General features: G+C 37.8%; 1 protein-coding gene across 5 annotated transcripts in view; it reads right to left on the bottom strand.

The window, feature by feature from the left end:
• PLCL1 (phospholipase C like 1 (inactive)) overlaps window positions 1-19,658 on the bottom strand; it is a 366,630-nt gene that overhangs the window by 27,299 nt on the left and 319,673 nt on the right. The gene's annotated exons all lie outside the window — the stretch shown is intronic.

Genomic DNA, 19,658 nt, shown 5'->3' with positions numbered 1-19,658 from the left:
ACAAACAACCTGAGAATAGTCACTAGTTGCCAGACAGATAGAAGACAAGTATCTGGAGGATGAGAAAAATAAAAGTGGACTGTGAGCTTCCAGAAAGAAAAAGCTAATGCCAAATTATCAATCTAATGCCCATTGCCGTGTGCCTGTGTTCTGTGAAGACAGAATGCCCTGGTTAGAAAAGATGAGCCTGGGGAGGAATAGGCCAGGGAAAATGACACCTCCCAGTGGTAGGAGGAGGAAGGAAGAGAACAAAATGCCAGCCCCATGAGGAAATGGAGCTGCCAAGAACTGCAGAAACACCTGTCTCCCCAACGGGCACGCAGGCACTGAGTGGTCACCTTGGACACCATGACTGTGAACATGAAGAACAAGCTTTGGAGTCACACAGATAGAGGTCCGTGTCGAGCGCTGCTGCTTCCACGTCAGTTATGTTCTCTTGAACAAGCTTCTTAGCTTCTGGAATCCTGTGTTCCCAGCTTAAACTCAGCACCGTGGTGAGGCACAGCCCCAACCCTGAAGGAGTACAACCTCGCACGAGAAAAGACATGGGAACAAATCCTTGCAATATAGGAGTGAAATCATATACAAGCTACAGATATAGCACTAACAGGAAGATTAGGTGGTTTTGATGGAAATCAAAGAATGGGGGCATAGAGAGCAAAGAGCAGGGAAAGCTTCCCTAGAAAAGTAACAGTTGACCCTGAGCTGGACTGAGCAATGAGGAGGAGCTGGTCAGGTGACTGAGGACAGAAACAATGCTACAATGGGCTGGAACAGCAAGTGTGAAGCCACAGAGTCCTGAAACTGCCCGGTAGGCCCAGGAACCACAAAACTATGGGAAAGTTGAAGCATGAAGTAGAGGTGCAAAGAGATGCAAAGGCCCCATCACACAGCACCTTCTATCCAGCCAAGAACTTGGAATTCTTTCCTATGGCTGACAGACAAACATCAAAACACATTCCTCCTACTCAAGTTTAATTGGGCTGTTAAAAAAAAAAAAAAAGTTGTTTTTCAATCCTCTTAAATGAATTTAGAACTTTTTTCCCCTGAAGATTAAAAAAATATTAATTAAATGTTCTCTCACAAGCTCATATTAGACTTGAAAAGAGAATCAGATATTATTTTTCCAGTGCCTCTTGTTTCTGTCATCTGGAGTTACAAATGGAACAGCCAAGTTTGACTGTCAAAACCAATTAAAGCTAAGATCTAGCTAAGCTACAAATGAAATTTCCTCATCTGATGTATACAATACTCTAGATTACTGAACTTCTCTAATGCACTTCAATAGACAGATAAGAAGTGGCAGGTTCATAAAAAGACACATATTGCACATGGATACTTTGAAATTACTTTTCCTAAATGTAAATCTTAGGAGGAAAAATCACTGTGGTAGGCAATAATTAAAATTAATATAAGCAATAAGAAAAGACACTCCCCTAAAACTTTATGGAAAACAGAAGACTTTGCTATATGTTTTCAATAAAGGACAACTTTATGGAAAACAGAAAAATGATTAGATTGACCATTTAAAGGTAGCTATATGACAGATCCAGAGGGCACCATTCACATAGACTCAAAGGGAATGGCATCCCCTACAGCTGTGTAGTACACAATTTACAGGGTAATATTACTGCATAGCAGCTCTGACCCATTCAAGGATCAGATTTTTAAACTTCAGGTTGCAAAAAGGAAATTACACTGGTATAGAAATGTCTAATCAAGAGCACCAGGAAGCTAGTTTTGGTTGCACTGATATTTAACTTCAATGTAATTCATAAAGTCTCATGTGATTAATTATCAAGGCCAGCTATAGTTCAGGGTCTCTGTGAAAAGTCTTCCTGGGTATCCTTGACAAAGGAGCTAAAGGAAATGACCTTCCCAGGAGCAGTTATTTAAGGAGTAAAAACAGGGGTAACCACTTTACTATTTGCTCCCTTTTCCTCTGACCAGAGAGGAAGTTCAAGAACAAACTGCTTCTGAGACAACTCAATAATCAGTAAGGCAGTGGTTCTTAAGTGAAGGGTGACAGAAATGATTCAATCTGGGTGATATAACTGTAATTTAGTAGCTAAGAAAGTACTCAGAGGGCCATATTATAACACACATACATACACACAAGAAGCACACACTATATATACACATCATTGTTTCTTTCCATGCTATTCTTCCTCTCCCAGACAAAAATGTATTATAGATAGAAGAGGAAGGAAGTTGCTGGTTTTTTTCCCTCTCTGGTTTCAGATTACATGAAAAGACTTTATGAACTGACTCAGAGGATACACAGTATACATTGTTAAGAATCATTAGTCTCATTTATTCAGATTTAATATTAAGGTGTAGCTACTATTAAACACACCTTTCATACATGAGCATTTACATGCTAGCTTCATATATTAGCACTCCTGGGTATTGGTTTCTCAGTTGATATCAAATCCACAATAAACAAGCCTGTCTCCTTCAATATTTTAAGAAGTGTAAAGAACCATCTTTTTATCCTGGAATACATTGTGAAGTAATTTAAGAACTTTCCATCTCTGAATCCATTGACTTAAGACTCCATTGAGAATACTATTTTTTAAATAAACACTCAAAGAGTTTGGCTATTTTTAGAACACATAGCTTCCTTCTGGCACATTTACAAACCAAATCAGAAGGGGTTAGTCTATTTTGTAGCAGACTGAATGATTCTCTTTAGCTAGAAAGAAACCTAGATTTTTCTTTGTCTCTGAAAGCAAATGGCTTCTACCTAATAATTTGATAACCTTTCCATAAAATCATATGATAATTCAAAAGTTTAAGACTCCATTCTAAGTCATAGTTCTGTGACAGGGAGTCTTTTCCCGTCTGAAATTACCTTCTTTCAAAACATTAATATGATGGTCATAATGACAATAATGATGATGTTTCTTTCTTATTCCAACACTTTTCTGAATAGTTGTGTGTAAATTTTTTATGAACCTAAATAAATGAAACTTACTTTTAAAAATCCAAAGAGATTTCTTTTTCAAAATATCTATAATTAATCTTCTCATAAAGCCATAGATTTTTCCTTAAATGGGAAATTCAGTTCCTACTTATTCTGCATTGGTGAACAGGTACTTTATCTTATTACAGATGCTTGAAGTATCACTGATATATGGGCAGTGATTAACAACACTAAAACATCCTACAAGAAGCGGGAAATAAGGGGAAAAAAAATCCCCCCACCTCCAACCCTGGTCTGTTATCATGAGTATGTAATCTCATACACACTGTATATTTGAGCACAATGGATCGACTTAAAATAAGAGAACTCTAACTAAATTGGAAGATAACCACTTCCGGATTGAGGAAAATTATGATCTTTTCAATATGGTTTTAAAAGAGCAACATCTAATTTTATTATTCTTAACTTAAAATGTTCTTTAAACATTTATATTTACGTATGTATACACACATGTATACATATACACACATGTATACACAAATATATATATGCACACACATATATAACATTGTTTACATTCATATTTATATATGTATGCGTGTATGTTGACAATGTTAAACTTTACCTAAGCCCGGTGCTCCTGGAAGACAGGGATGTTTAGGAAACCCCAACTTTTTGCATTCCAGGAAACAGCTCACAGTCAAGAGCCATCCTTCACCATATGACCTAGATAAGACTCACAGGTGCCCTCCTCGTTAACTGATTCTGGACAGAGACACCCCAAGTTACCTTGCAGAAATGACTGGCTGAACTGTTGACTCAGCCAAACTTAAGCTTCTCTTCTTTCTTTAAGACCTGAACTGTGACCACTCCCCAGCCTGGGCCAGCATTCAGCCCCTTAATGTCCTCTCAGTATCATACCACCCAGCCACCTGCTCCCCATACCTGGCTCTTCTAGCCTTGTAGTAAAAGATCCTTCTGCTGCTGCTGCTGCTAAGTCGCTTCAGTCGTGTCCGACTCTGTGCAACCCCAAAGATGGCAGCCCACCAGGCTTCCCCGTCCCTGGGATTCTCCAGGCAAGAACACTGGAGTGGGTTGCCATTTCCTTTTCCAATGCATGAAAGTGAAAAGTGAAAGTGAAGTCTCTCAGTCATGTCCGACCCTCAGCAACCCCATGGACTGCAGCCTACCAGGCTCCTCTGTCCATGGGATTTTCCAGGCAAAAGTACTGGAGTGGGGTGCCATTGCCTTCTCCAAAGATCCTTCTAGTAAAAGATAAATTGTTTCTACTTGACTTTTAAGAAGGTAACAGATTTTATGAAAGGATCATTCTCCTTATTTATCGCAATGGTCCCCTTCCCCACAATGCAATAACTCTTTTGAATAAAATCTTTCTTTACCTAAATATGGGTTTGTTTTTATGTGACAGTGTACACACCACACTTACATACACATTCAGAATAGTGAGCTCATGTTGCTCTGATTTGGGTTAAGAGTAAGGAAGTTAGATAGATATATCCCATCTTTTCCTTAGAGAACAAGGAAAGAAGAGGAGCCTGTTATAACCTAAAAGGCTATAACAAATTAGAACAAAATACTTTTGCTATCAATGTTTTGTTTCCACATATCATTGAAGAATAGTTAACAGAGTAAGGGCATTAAACTTACCTTAGACTAAGACTCCATGTAAGAAACATATTTTCTCTAAAGAAAGTTTTCTTGTAAGAAAAGCAAGACCTTCCATAACCTCACAAGTTACAGCCAGGTTCTCTAGTCTATGATGTGTCTATTCATTTAGACTCTGCCCCTTTTGAATTATTCAAGACCATTATAAAATGCAGTTTTCATCTGAAAAAGCAAATGTACCTAGTTCTACTGAAGATAAAGTAAAGTAGTCTATGCTTCCATCATCATGTCAACAGCCTGGCTTTTATCTCTTCTAAACTCCTGGGCAGCACAGCTGGGATGCAGCCACCCTAGGCAGAAACCTGGATACCATGTAACCAGGCTGCTTATTGCTTAAGAAGCATTAACATTCCATCTGAACCATCCTATGTTGTTGGACAAGGGCTATTTGGAATAACACTTCAGATTTGTGACATTTTTATTTTTATATGTGCATTAATTATACTCTTTTAAAAAAATAATTTACTTTTTCTAACACTAATACAGTTCATATTGTATATCCTATAATTCTCTCTCTGCATTTTTTCAGCTTTAAATTCCAGAAATCTCTCCAAAGCAAAACTTTTAACATCCTTCTCTACAACTACAAGCTGTCAAATGAATTTTATGGATGCATATGGACAAAGAATGTTGCTACAGATTGTTTTTTAGAAGACATTATTAAATTCACATGTAATTAACAATATGACTCGTGACTGGATCCAATATAATAACAAATTATCTATAATGCTAATGGTGATAATTAAATGAGTAAGGCAGACATTTTAAAACTCCCCAGATCAAGTTGAGGATGTCTAGCACATCTTTATTTTGATTTGTTTTCTTTTCACCATTATTTTCAGATTGTTTTGGCAACCATACTCAAGTATCAAGATACAAAGCAGGGTTTTAAAATCAATAAAAGGCTAAAATATTTGCTCTCTGCTCAACTGGTACCTCCTCAAGGAAGACTTTCCTGATCTCTCATTAGATCAAATCCCACTGCACATTCTCACACTTCTCTTTCACAGCACTCATCACAGAGACAAACTTAATACGGTGTGTGATTATTAGTAACTACCTCTCCCACCAGAGTGTCAGCCCCATGAGACCATGTTTTTATTCACCAGTACATTCTTAGGCATGGAACCTAGAACTCAGCATGGGGCTTATAAGTATTTACTGAATGGATGAATGTGGTTTTGCAAAAAAAAGTAAATTATTATTTGCTAATTTGTGGTTTAGAAACCTCTCTTATGTTGTGCACCTTCTTATTTATAAATGTTAAAGTGCAAATAAGTTAAATCAACTTCTTGAAATGGAGCGATATTTATTCTATACTAAGTCAAACCAATAACAAGTTTCTAAAAATATGTTTAGGAGTACCCTTTCAAACACCTAGTCTGAGTATAAATACATCAAACAGCTTATAAAACTCTGGAGTGGATGCTCTGTCTTCTAAATGTATACTCTTTACTTCATAAAGCCTAATAATATTTTCTTTTGTGTGTAAGATAATGAATGGTACGGACACATGAGATCAGAGTTGTTTTTCTAATTCTTATCCATCCATTCTCTCTCATCTGCCACCTTCTTCCTGGTGATAAATGACATGCAATGTAAGGCAGCTGGCTGATATTACAGGTGAGTCTAGGCTTGCTAGATTGAGCGAGACTAAACCGGCTGCCACTAGAATCACATCTTCAATTTTGGTATCATCACTGTTTTGCTTTTCCCAATTTCAGTTACCAAACATTTCTGGCACGACAAGTACCATAATTGCTCACCAAAATTCAAATATTATTTTTAAAACATTTAATAGGTCAAAGAATGAAAATACATTTTAAAATAAATGTAACCTAGAGAAGATATATACTAGGTCAACAGACAACACTCTGTCCACTAGCTATTAGACACACTAACCTAAAAATATAGGAAATTCTTTAGGTTGGTAGGTAAGTCTTTTAGTAGATAGCTGGCTAGGTAGGTGAACAGATGAGAATGTCTTAAGCAGTGACTACTTATATGGTCCACTCTGTACAATTTTCTTTTTACTATAGAGCACTTAATCTACAGAGTTTGACAGACTATAATCTGTATTTCTAGAGTAGAAGAACTTCTGTGCATTATAAACTGAATTTAATTATCAGAACTTCTATACAGTTTTTTAAGTATTTCACTTCTGGGAGGCCTTGAAGAACAAAAGAAAGAATAAAAGATCACTCTGTTTGCAAAAATTTACAACAGGAAGGCAATATTGTTTAAGATGCCAATATTACCAAAAGCAATTTATATATCCAGTGCAAACGCTATCAAAATCCCCATGATATTTTTGCAGAAATAGAAAAACCCATCCTAAAATTCACTTGGAATCCCAAGAGACCCTGAATAGCCAAAACAATCTTGAAAGCAGAAGAACAAAGCTAGAAGATGCATACTTCATGATTTTAAAACTTAAATAGCTACAGTAATCAAAAAAGTGTGATGCCAGCATAAACTTAGATACATCGAGCTGAATAGAATATTAATAAAATAGATAACCCAGAAACAAACTGTTATATAAATATGGTCAAATGATTTTTGACAAGGGTTCCTAGACCATTCGATGGGGAAAGAACAGTCTTTTCAACAAATGGTGCCGAGAAAACTGGATATCTACAAGCGAAAGAATGAAGTTGGATCATTACCTAATAAAATATATAACAATTGACTCAAAATAGACCAAAGATATAAGACTTAGAACTGTAAACTTTGTACAAGATAACATAGGGCAAACTTCATGACACTGGATTTAGAGACAGTTTCTCGGATAAGACGCCAAAGGCACAGGTAACAAAAGAAAACAATAGACAAATTAGGCTTCACGAAAACTTTAAACTTTGTGCATCAAAAGACAGTATCATCAGAGTAAAAAGGAAAACCACAGAACAGGATAAAATATTTGCCAATCATATATCTGGTAAAGGATCCAGATAGATGAGAATCCAGAATATATAGAGAACTTATACAACTCAATAACAAAAAACCCCAAATAACCCAATTCAAAACCGGGCAAAGAACTTGAATAGACATTTCTCCAAAGAAGATATACAAATGGCCAATAAGCACTTGAAAAGATGTTTAACATCGCTAATCATAAGAGAAATGCAAATCTAAACTACAGTGAGATACCACCTCATACCCTTTAGAGTGGCCACCATCAAAAAACCAGAAGATAATTGTTGGTGAGAATGTGGAGAAATTGAAACCCTTGTGTACTGTTCACAGGAACATAAAATGGGACCACTGATGTGAAAAAGAGTATAATGGTTCCTCAAAAAAAATTCAACATAGAATTACCACATGTTCCAACAACTTCACTTCTGGGTATATATCTGTAAGTATCACAGTTCAGTTCAGTCACTCAGTCGTGTCCGACTCTTTGAAACCCCATGAACCGCAGCACGCCAGGCCTCCCTGTCCATCACCAACTCCTGGAGTCCACCTAAACCCATGTCCATTGAGTCGGTGATGCCATCCAACCATCTCATCCTCTGTAGTCCCCTTCTCCTCCTGCCCCCAATCTTTCAAAGCATCAGGGTCTTTTCAAATGAGTCAGCTCTTCTCATCAGGTGGCCAAAGTATTGGAGTTTCAGCTTTAGCATCAGTCCTTCCAATGAACACCCAGGACTGATCTCCTTTAGGATGGACTGCTTGGATCTCCTTGCAGTCCAAGGGACTTTCAAGAGTCTTCTCCAACACCACAGTTCAAAAGCATCAATTCTTCAGCAATCAGGGCCTCAAAGAGATATTTGTACACCCACATTCATAGCAGCATTACTTACAAAAGCTAAAATGTAGAAGTGTCCAAGTGCTTGTCAACAGATGAATGGATAAGCAAAATATGTGTACAAAGGAATATTATCCAGCCTTAAAAAGGAAGGGAATTCTGACATATCACAACATGGATGAACATTCAAGACATTACACTAAGTGAAATGAGGCAGTCACAAAAGGACAAGTACTACACTATTGAACTTATATACTTAAAATAGTCAAAAATCATACAGACAGATAGTAGAATGGTGGATTCCAGGGGCTAGGGGAGGGGGGAATGGGGAGTTATAGTTTAATGAGTACAGAGTTTCAGCTTTACAAGATGAGGAAGAGTTCTGAAGATGGATGGTGGTGACGGTTGTACAACATTATTAATATACCATGAACTTAAAAAATTGTTAAGATGGCAAATTTTATGTTTTATGTATTTTACCACAATAAAAAAAAATCAGAAAAAAAAATTCCTAGCAAGATGGTAAGTAGAGACCATCTTATCTGGAAAAGTGGTCAGGAAAGGAGACAATAGCAACTGTGGAAACAAGTAGAACCCTGCAGGCTCCCCACCACCACCAAGTACAGAAGCCCCACTATGTCCCCTGCCTCTTGGTGGTAGAAAAGCTGAAGTCTCCCAGAGTCACAAAATAGCAGGTTTGAACAGTTAGTGATTAGGATAATAGAGTCATGGACTTAGTGTCTGATGCACATTCCTGAGTTATTTTACAGATATTGTAACTTCCACCAGAGGGCATGACATAAGCTGCTCCATCTTGAGCAATACTGAATCTATGGCTAGCACAATTCCAAGAACTAGCCTCAAGAGAATAGAATTAACATTATTGCTCATAATAACCTATATCTTTGTGGGCATCAAAAAAATTGTAGCTTGTTCTGCCTGTATATGTAAGCAGGCAAAAAAATTGTCAGCAAAGAGATGCTCAAACCCATGTTGACATTTTTCATTTGGAGAATACATCACCCTATGTCAAAGAAGTTACAATAGCTGGACCTTCACCCCAATCCCACAGAAATGAAATGATGTTTGAGGGTGGGGGGTTAAAAAGCAGCTCTTTTGCCCCTTTCCTGTTTGCCCATTTCTTTTCCCTTCTAACTGTAATAGAAGCTAATTATAGGAATGAAATCATTAAGCAATTGAAACTAGCTCCTGACTTATGCTTTCCTGAATGCATACCATCCCCTGCCTAACCTGTTGACCCTTTCGTAGATAAAAAGAAGTAAGAATGAAGAATTAAGTAGTTAAAGAGTGGTTAGCTCTCAACCCCTAGTGGTCCTGTTACGCAATCCTGCAGCCAAGATAACATTTGAAGAGTCAGTCAGTTTGCACACAATGAAGAATGATGACCCAACCTCCAGTTTCAAAGATTCACTGAGATTCTTCTCCCATCCATTTTTGTCTTTAAAAACTGCCATGGCCCAGAGGAATCTTTGGTCTCAGGACAGGAGCCCACCTTCTCCCCAGAATGCTGGCTTTTCTGATTAAAGCACATTTCCTTCTCATTGACACTTGCCTCTCAAATTCTTGGCTTTTGAGCAACAAGCAGCCAAACCTGAGTTGGGTAACAGTAGGAGGGATCACAATGGGAGACTGTGGGAAGTAAGGATAGAAACTGAGTATAATTTGGGTTTATAGTATCAGGGGTTTAAACAAAAGGTGGGGGGAGCAAGACATAACAGAGAGATATATGCTATTGATAAGTTTAGTGACAAAGGGATCTATGTATTTAAGTAAAATAATGTAGTTAAGTCACAGAAAAAATTGAAAATAACATATAATCAAAAAATGTAAAGACCTATAAGGATTCCAGATATAAAGTCTGATCATATTTTTTTTCTTTTATTTTTTAATTTAAACTTATTTACTTTAATTGGAGGCTAATTACTTTATAATATTGTATTGGTTCTGCCACACATCAACATGAATCCGCCATGGGCGCACACGTGTTCCCCATCCTGAACCCTCCCTCCCACCTCCCTCCCCTTACCCTCCATCCAGGTCATCCCTGTGCACCAGCCCCAAGCATCCTGTATCGAACCTGGACTGGATCATATTTTTAATTGAGGAAATCTAGCCTCAGAGAAGATAAGATAATTTTTTAAATTATATTAATTAGTTACAGATTTCTAGACTCCTAGTCCAACTTTCTATGTTAAACACTTACATAATTCTAAGAAAACACAAACAGGAATTCACAGCCCAAGAGTTTGTTATTTTGTATGTACTACTGGAAAGTATTTTCCTTACATGTAACAGAATTTAAAGCTTTGCTCAAACCCTTGGAACCTTGCTTCTCCAGATTGATGACTCAGAGGCTCCTCAATTTCACCTCACAGAAGGCTCCCTTCCTCTTAGTGAAGCCTGAGGACTTTACCTCATTTCTAAATCAACTCAGGTTCATTATTCAAAGGAAAAATATTCCAGAATTTCTGATCTAACAGCTTAAATGATAAAAGAAAGAGGATGTGAAAGGCAGAACTAAAGCTGTGTAGGAAGGAAGAAATACGAATGGGAGCATGGAATCAAGATTGCCAGGAGAAATATCAATAACCTCAGATATGCAGATGACACTACCCTTATGGCAGAAAGTGAAGAGGAACTCAAAAGCCTCTTGATGAAAGTGAAAGAGGAGAGTGAAAAAGTTGGCTTAAAGCTCAACATTCAGAAAACAAAGATCATGGCATCTGGTCCCATCACTTCATGGGAAATAGATGGGCAAACAGTGGAAACAGTGTCAGGCTTTATTTTTTGGGGCTCCAAACTCACTGCAGATGGTGACTGCAGCCATGAAATTAAAAGACGCTTACTCCTTGGAAGGAACGTTATGACCAACCTAGATAGCATATTCAAAAGCAGAGACATTACTTTGCCAACAAAGGTTTGTCTAGTCAAGGCTATGGTTTTTCCAGTGGTCACATATGGATGTGAGAGTTGGACTGTGAAGAAGGCTGAGCGCCAAAGAATTGATGCTTTTGAACTGTGGTGTTGGAGAAGACTCTTGAGAGTCCCTTGGACTGCAAGGAGATCCAACCAGTCCATTCTGAAGGAGATCAGCCCTGGGATTTCTTTGGAAGGAATAATGCTGAAGCTGAAACTCCAGTACTTTGGCCACCTCATGGGAAGAGTTGACTCATTAGAAAAGACTCTGATGCTGGGAGGGATTGGGGGCAGGAGGAGAAGGGGATGACAGAGGATGAGATGGCTGGATGGCATCACTGACTCGATGGACGTGAGTCTGAGTGAACTCCGGGAGTTGGTGATGGACAGGGAGACCTGGCGTGCTGCGATTCATGGGGTCACAAAGAGTCAGACACGACTGAGCGACTGAACTGAACTGATGGTCTCTGCAAAGTTTCTGCTGGAGGCATGGCTCTTAAGCTTCCTCTGTCTCAGGATGTGGAGACGGCAATGGCTAAACTAAAAGCCTATGAAGAGTAAAGAGAAACAGGGGGCTGGCTGGATTCTTAGGGTGGGTCTAGGGTCCAGCTTCTGCTTTGGTATTTTTGTTGTTATTTTGTTTTGCTTTCTTAATCTCAATGGTATCTGTCCAGGGGCTCAACTGCATCCAATCATTCAGCAGCGGCCAGGCCCTGGGAGCTGATTCATGCTGACCAAGCTCATCAGAGATGGACTGATTAAAAAAAAAAAAAAAAAAAAAGGAAGTTAACTGACTCATACACAGAGACAGCCAGGCAGATGGGACTAGTTATGTCACTGGATCAACTTATTCCATCTCCACTAGAAAAGTATACTTGGGAAGCCAAGTTGAGAACAGAGTTGCTTGGTGAATGGAATGTCAGAATAAGGAGAATTGGTGGTGCCAAGCTACACTATCTCAATGTACCGCTCTGAATAGTAGGAATACACTATCAAGATGTCTAGAATATTCATGTCAGCTAAACAGGACACTCACTCTCTAGGAAGAAGATAATAAAGCACTTAGTAAAATATCTGATATACATAAAGTTTTCAGTTTATACAAGCCATCAATATTATGGGGCTATATATTGTCTGGCAGTTTAGCATAATGGGCTAACAGCATGCACTGTGGAATTAGATCCCTACTCCATCACTCACTACCTATATGCCCAAAGGAAGGTACTTAACCTTTCAAGTCTCACTTCTCCTATCTGTAAAAAGGAGTATAATAATAATAACTTTACAGAGTGACCTTTAAAATTACTTAATATGTTGTATGACAATCACTTAACTGCTCACTGTAAGCACTGAATGCTTTCAAACTTAGATAGCATTTTTATATCTCAGATATTGCTTTATATATACATTAATTCATTTAGTCCTCATCATGACCCTATGAGGTGAATATGGCTGAGGAACCTGTCACTGGTAGATTATATTCACCAATATCTGCCCCCTTTCCTCAAGGAAGTGTGTGTGTGTATATATATATATACTTTCCCAACTCCCTGAAGTCAGATATGACCATCTGACTTTCTTTGGCCAGTCAAATTTAAATAGAAGGGACACGTAAACATTTAAACTACTCGGCAGAAAATTTTAAAACCAATTTGTGCTTTCCTACCTCTAAGATTACAGATGGATTAGTTGAGGTAGAGCTCCCCCCCACTCCATTAGCCTGAGTTTCTAAGTGACCCTTGCTGACCCTGATGGACAAACAGTGTGAGCAAGAAATAAGCTATTGTTTTTTAAGCCACTGAGATGTTCATTTTTGTTATGATCATACAATCTGGTATATTCCAATTGATTCAGAAGCATAGAGACAAAAGGAAATTTTCCCAAGATGACACAGCTAGAAAGGATCTGGCTCGAGTCTATACTCTTGCCACTTTATATTTCTTAATAATTGATGGTAATATCAACAAGAAGAATAGTGTATTATTAATGCATTGTTATCAGTGGAGGGCTCTTTCTAGACTTCATAAATAGCTGTTCTTTTCTGAATGAGTTGGCTCAGGAGGAAACCTAGCCTTTCTCAAGCCTCTATTACAAAAACAGCCAGCAGCTGACAGAACACCATTAGAGAATTTCTCAATGGGCAACATGGAGGACCCTGGACATGTTCCTTCTTTATATAACCTCAGAGCAGCACCCAGGGGCACAATAACTATGGCTGCCAATAGGGCCTGGTTGAATCCCCTCAACACACAAGATCTCAGAGAAAGATTTAAAGTATCTATGGTCATTCTGTTCAGGGTGACCCCATTCCTTCTGTTACTCAGTCTTTCACAGATGGATGCCTCTTTTCATACTTCTCTTCCCATTCACCCATCATCCTGTTTCCCTTCTTTTCCTGTCTCCGAACAATGAGCAAAGACTTCAAATGTGCTCTATTAGAAAGCATATTAGTGACATCCATGGAATTTCCCTTATGTAGCAAAATTTCCCAGAGATTGAGAGCCTGAAATTTGGAGACCCAAGTACTCAAGGAGAGGTAAGGTGAGAAGTTTAAGCCTCTGCTCTTCCCAAAGACAATTAAAATGTTATCAAGATAAAAACAGAAGGAGCAAAGCTTAAGCAGTGACAGAAAACCAAAAAGTTAAGTGGAAAAAGATTAGTCATATCTACTAAACATTAATCTATAAAAGAGACTCAGTTTTTTTATGATATACAATGTAAAGCTTTAAATTATAAACTGAAAGTCTATCTAGGGAAAGTATAGATATGTATCAAGTAATAGAAATGCTCATTGATGAAATAATCATTTATTCATAATTTATTTGACACATGGCATTCAACTAGTAAGCAATGAAATTCATGAACAAGTAATAAGTCAGCTACTTCTTAAATGTTTTATTTATAAACTCTAGGGATCTATACTTCATAACTTTTCTTTTATAATAAAATGCTTACTAATTTTATTTCAATATTTTCATGTATCTCTACTTGACACTTCTCCAATCTGATAAAACTGATTTTTTTATCAAACTACTAAAATTGTAAAGATAATGGAATTTATTTCCTTCAAAAAGACAGGGCAAGTCAGAAAAATAAATAATTGGGAAATTCCTTCAAAAAGACAGGGCAAGTCAGAAAAATAAATAATTGGGAAACTCACTAAAATGTTACTCTCAGGTTCTTACTAATTTCAGTTTTGTAGGTGTGACCACCTTTCAACGAAGTTCTTTTTGTACTTAAAAAATCAAATCATTTTGGGTAGAGTCCAAAATTTTAAATGAATTCCACTTCATAATACATTATGTTTTATCTGTGAGTAGTATAAAGTCCTATCTCTTTCTAAGAAACCTTCATAATTCTCATAAACAAAATCCTTCCAAAATGGAAAACTATTTAGGACAATAAGCTGGCTGTGCAAGTGATGTAGTATCTCTTTCTGGAAGACAAAAAGAACAGGAAAGAGTTTCACTGTAAGATTTTAATATTATGCTAATAATCAAACAGAACTCTTTTCTGAAGGACAGCATGCACAAAAGACATATGGAAAGAATGGTTGGAGTGTGTGGGTGGGATGAGAGGACGCTATCTCAGTCCAATGATTATCTGGAAAAGATACTTCAGACTGAGTCATGAAGACCTGCATCATCATATCATCCCAAATGAAGACAGAAGCTATTTAGAGAGTTCAATTTTATGCTCAGAAGTGAAAGAAAGACAGGGAGGAAAACAACTGTAATAGTTGCCTGATGGCATGTGACAAAAGTATGAGGAAATGTGAAAGTTCTACTAAGCAAATCCCCACTAAAATATGAAAGTGACGGGGAACACGTGTATAGCCGTGGCGGATTCATGTTGATGTATGGCAAAACCAATACAATATTGTAAAGTAATTAACCTCCAATTAAAATATATAAATTTTTAAAAAATAAATAAATAAAATATGAAAGTGAAAAAGAAAGTGAAAGTGAAGTCGCTCAGTTGTGTCCGACTCTTTGCGACCCTACGGACTGTAGCCTACCAGGCTCCTCAGTCCATAGAATCTTCCAGGCAAGAGTACCGGAGTGGGTTCCCATTTCCTTCTCCAGGGGATCTTTCCGACCCAGGGATCAAACCTGGGTCTCCTGCCTTATAGGCAGATGCTTTACCATCTGAGCCACCAGGGAATACGAATGAAAGTAAAACACATGTAAGGAAGCTTCCAGAGCATCGTGAGTCAGCCTCCTTGCTGGATTCTAAGTCCTCATTTATAGCTTGGAAAAATTGGACTCTGTAAGTGTAATTCATGTTTGTTATATTGTAAAGCTATTCATCTTATTTTCTACAAATTTTTCTGCATCTTCTCTGTCACATATTAATATTGAATTGCATAAAACACAAACTAAAGAAGTTAGTTTTTAGTCTCAGCTCAATTTGCTTTATTAATGCCCCTTTACACCACTCCAAGCTGCCAACCCACAATCTATCTGAGAGCACATATCTTTGTTTTTCCCCAGATCATCTCTTACTTATTGGACATTCCACTGAAATTAAATATTTTAACTACTTGAATCCACACATTCAACAAACATTACTCAATGATTCCCTTCCCCTAGATATCAATAAATACTCATAAAAACTATGTGTACAGAAAACTTTTCAGTAAAAAATGCAGAATTTTTAGATGAGCTTTGACAGATCCTACTATTTTAGTGATTGTGTCTTAGCAGTGTGGCTATTACTAATTCAAACAGTTGTATGCAATGAAAATTGACTCTAGTAAACTTAAGAAAAGCATTTTTAGGCGCTTGGAAAATCAGTAGGAAGACTGGAGAAAAAAGCTGAAACTAAGAACTTCAGACCCAAGATGCAAGAAATCAAAAAGAGGAGGTTCTTCTCAGAAAGTCACCAGTAGAGGACACAGTCTCCAAAAAAACATGTCTGGGCTCTTTGTCCCTCACCTAAAAAGTCAAATTCCAAGGAAGTCATTTGTTTAGCCCTTGAGGAAAGGGTAGGTGATTAACAGGTCCACTAAACACAATGGGGAGGCCAAAGAAATGTCAGAAGTTTGGAAAAGTTCACTATCCTTGTTTAAGTTCCTAGTGCTCAAGCTGAAATACTAGTAGCTGGTACATGAGCTAAAATAATAGAAGATTGATTCTATTTCAAAACAGCTCTCTTACAATGATTTGTACAGCATTTGATAGGCCTCATCTAGCCATCAAGGGTTTCCCTGGTGGCTCAGACAGTAAAGAATCTGTCTGCAATGCAGGAGACTCGGGTTCGATCCCTGAGTTGGGAAGATCCCCTGGAGAAGGGCAAGGCAACCCACTCCAGTATTCTTACCTGAAGAACCCAATGGACTGGCAGTCTACCATCCACAGAGTGACAAAGATTCAGACACAACTAAAGCAACTAAGCATGCATGCATCTAGCAATCAGCTCCTGTCACTAAACCAGATACACAAACCTCAGAAAACAGTGAGCCTTAACAAAGAAACGAACAATTATATCTCAATTTTTTTAATTAAAAAAAACCAAAAGCCTTATATTCCAATAGTCATCCTCACTCTAGCAAAAGTAATAGCACATCTATACGATAATAGTATAGGTAGAGATGTATTATACAGTGTCAAGTTTCATCACTGTGACTTAGGTATTTTGTATACTTTATCTCATTTCATTCTCACAAAACCCAGGGCGGAGGTATTATTAATGTTGCCACCCTCAGAGAGATTACATAATTTGGCTAAAGCCTCACAGATACCAGGCAGCCTATACCCGGAGGCTGTGCCCTCAACCCTGTACTAGGCTGCTTGGACTCAGCTCCATGGATGAAATCTCACAGGACACAGGAGGACAGATTGTGGGAAGAACCATGAACATGAGTTAAAATCTCAGCTCTGCCATCTACCAGCTGCAGGGAAGAAACTGAAACCTCCCTGAGCCTCAATTTACTCATCTGTGAGATGGAGAGGGTCATATGTGGGTCAGCATGAGTTGCTGAATGTCACACAGCTGTTGCAAAGTGGAAAGGAGGAAACACGTATAAACTATTTAGTCATGAATGCTTAATCACATATGAATTGTTGAATAACCAATGGCTGCTATTAGTCATATGTCTGTCTCTCCTGGTGCACTAATCTTAGAGACCCAGGTACTACTTTTTGATACCTGTGTCCATAGCTCTTTTCTCGGTGACCAGTGCATTAACAAGCCCACATAAATATATGATGAACAGAAAGCATGTTTCAGGGCTGTTACTGCCACATTGTACTCAAGTATTATAAAATAAGTTCCTCTTTATAGTAACACTATAGTTCCTGCCTCTTAAGCAAGTGATGCCTATTTCCCTCCACCTCACCTCCTGCCCCCTGACTGTCAACTCATGAGGTTAGGGTCTATATAGCTTTTGTTCTTCTGTGATTTGTTGGTTATTCAGCAGCGTGTTGTTCAACCTCCATATGTTGGAATTTTTAATATTTTTTCTCCTGTAATTGAGATCTAATCTTACTGTATTGTGGTCAGAAAAGATGCTTGGAATGATTTCAATTTTCTTGAATTTACCAAGGCTAGATTTATGGCCCAGGATGTGATCTATCCTGGAGAAGGTTCCATGTGCGCTTGAGAAAAAGGTGAAATTCACTGTTTCGGGGTGAAATGTCCTATAGATATCAATTAGGTCTCACTGGTCTATTGTATCATTTAAAGTTTGTGTTTCTTTGTTAATTTTCTGTTTAGTTGATCTATCCATAGGTGTGAGTGGGGTATTGAAGTCTCCCACTATTACTGTGTTTTTGTTAATTTCCCCTTTCACACATGTTAGCATTTGTCTTACATATAGCAGTGCTCCTATGTTGGATGCATATATATTTATAATTGTTATATCTTCTTCTTGGATTGATCCTTTGATCATTATGTAGTGTCCTTCTTTGTCTCTTTTTACAGCCTTTGTTTTAAAGTCTATTTTATCTGATATGAGTATTGCTACTCCTGTTTTCTTTTGATCTGTATTTGCATGGAATATCTTTTTCCAGCCCTTCATTTTCAGTCTATATGTGTCCCCAGTTTTAAGGTGGGTCTCTTGTAGACAACATATATAGGGGTCAAAAATTAAAAGCTTCTGCACAACAAAAGAAACTATAAGCAAGGTGAAAAGACAGCCTTCAGAATGGGAGAAAATAATAGCAAATGAAGCAACTGACAAACAACTAATCTCAAAAATATACAAGCAACTCCTACAGCTCTATTCCAGAAAAAAAAAACGACCCAATCAAAAAATGGGCCAAAGAACTAAATAGACATTTCTCCAAAGAAGACATACAGATGGCTAATAAACACATGAAAAGATGCTCAATATCACTCATCATCAGAGAAATGCAAATCAGAACCACAATGAGGTACCATTTCATGCCAGTCAGAATGGCTGCAATCCAAAAGTCTACAAGCAATAAATGCTGGACAGGATGTGGAGAAAAGGGAACCCTCTTACACTGTTGGTGGGAATGGAAACTAGTACAGCCACTATGGTGAACAGTGTGGAGATTCCTTAAAAAACTGGACACAGAACTGCCATACGACCCAGCAATCCCACTGCTGGGCATACACACCAAGGAAACCAGAATTGAAAGAGACACGTGTACCCCAATGTTCATCGCAGCACTGTTTATAATAGCCAAGACATGGAAGCAACCTAGATGTCCATCAGCAGATGAATGGATAAGAAAGCTGTGGTACATACGATCGAGTATTACTCAGCCATTAAAAAGAATACATTTGAATCAGTTCTAATGAGGTGGATGAAACTGGAGCCTATTATACAGATTGAAGTAAGCCAGAAAAAAAAAATACCAATACAGTATACTAATGCATATACGTGGAATTTAGAAAGATGGTAACGACAACCCTGTATGCGAGACAGCAAAAGAGACACAGATGTATAGAACAGTCTTTTGGACTCTGTGGGACAGGGAGTGGGGGGATGATTTGGGAGAATGGCATTAAAACATGTATAATATCATATAAGAAGCAAATCGCCAGTCCAGGTTTGATGCAGGATACTGGAAGCTTGGGGCTGGTGCACTGGGATGACCCAGAGGGATGGTATGGGGAGGGAGGTAGGAGGGGGTTTCAGGATGGGGAACACGTGTACACCCGTGGTGGATACATGTTGATGTATGGCAAAACCAATACAATATTGTAAAGTAAAAAAAAATAATAATAATAATTTTAAAAAAGTGTTTTTAAAACCATGGTCTCTAGAACACACAATATTGTCATGCATAATTAAATGTAAAATAAATGCCATAAATTTTGTTAATAAAATATTTGTATGTTGAAGAAAAATTTTAAAAAAAAGATTTTGTTCTTTATAGGTCCCCAATG

This window comes from Bos javanicus, chromosome 2 (genome assembly GCF_032452875.1).
Source record: "Bos javanicus breed banteng chromosome 2, ARS-OSU_banteng_1.0, whole genome shotgun sequence".
Taxonomy (NCBI): Eukaryota; Metazoa; Chordata; class Mammalia; order Artiodactyla; family Bovidae; genus Bos; species Bos javanicus.
Note: the sequence above shows the minus strand (reverse complement) of the source record. Positions and strands in the feature narration are given on the sequence as shown.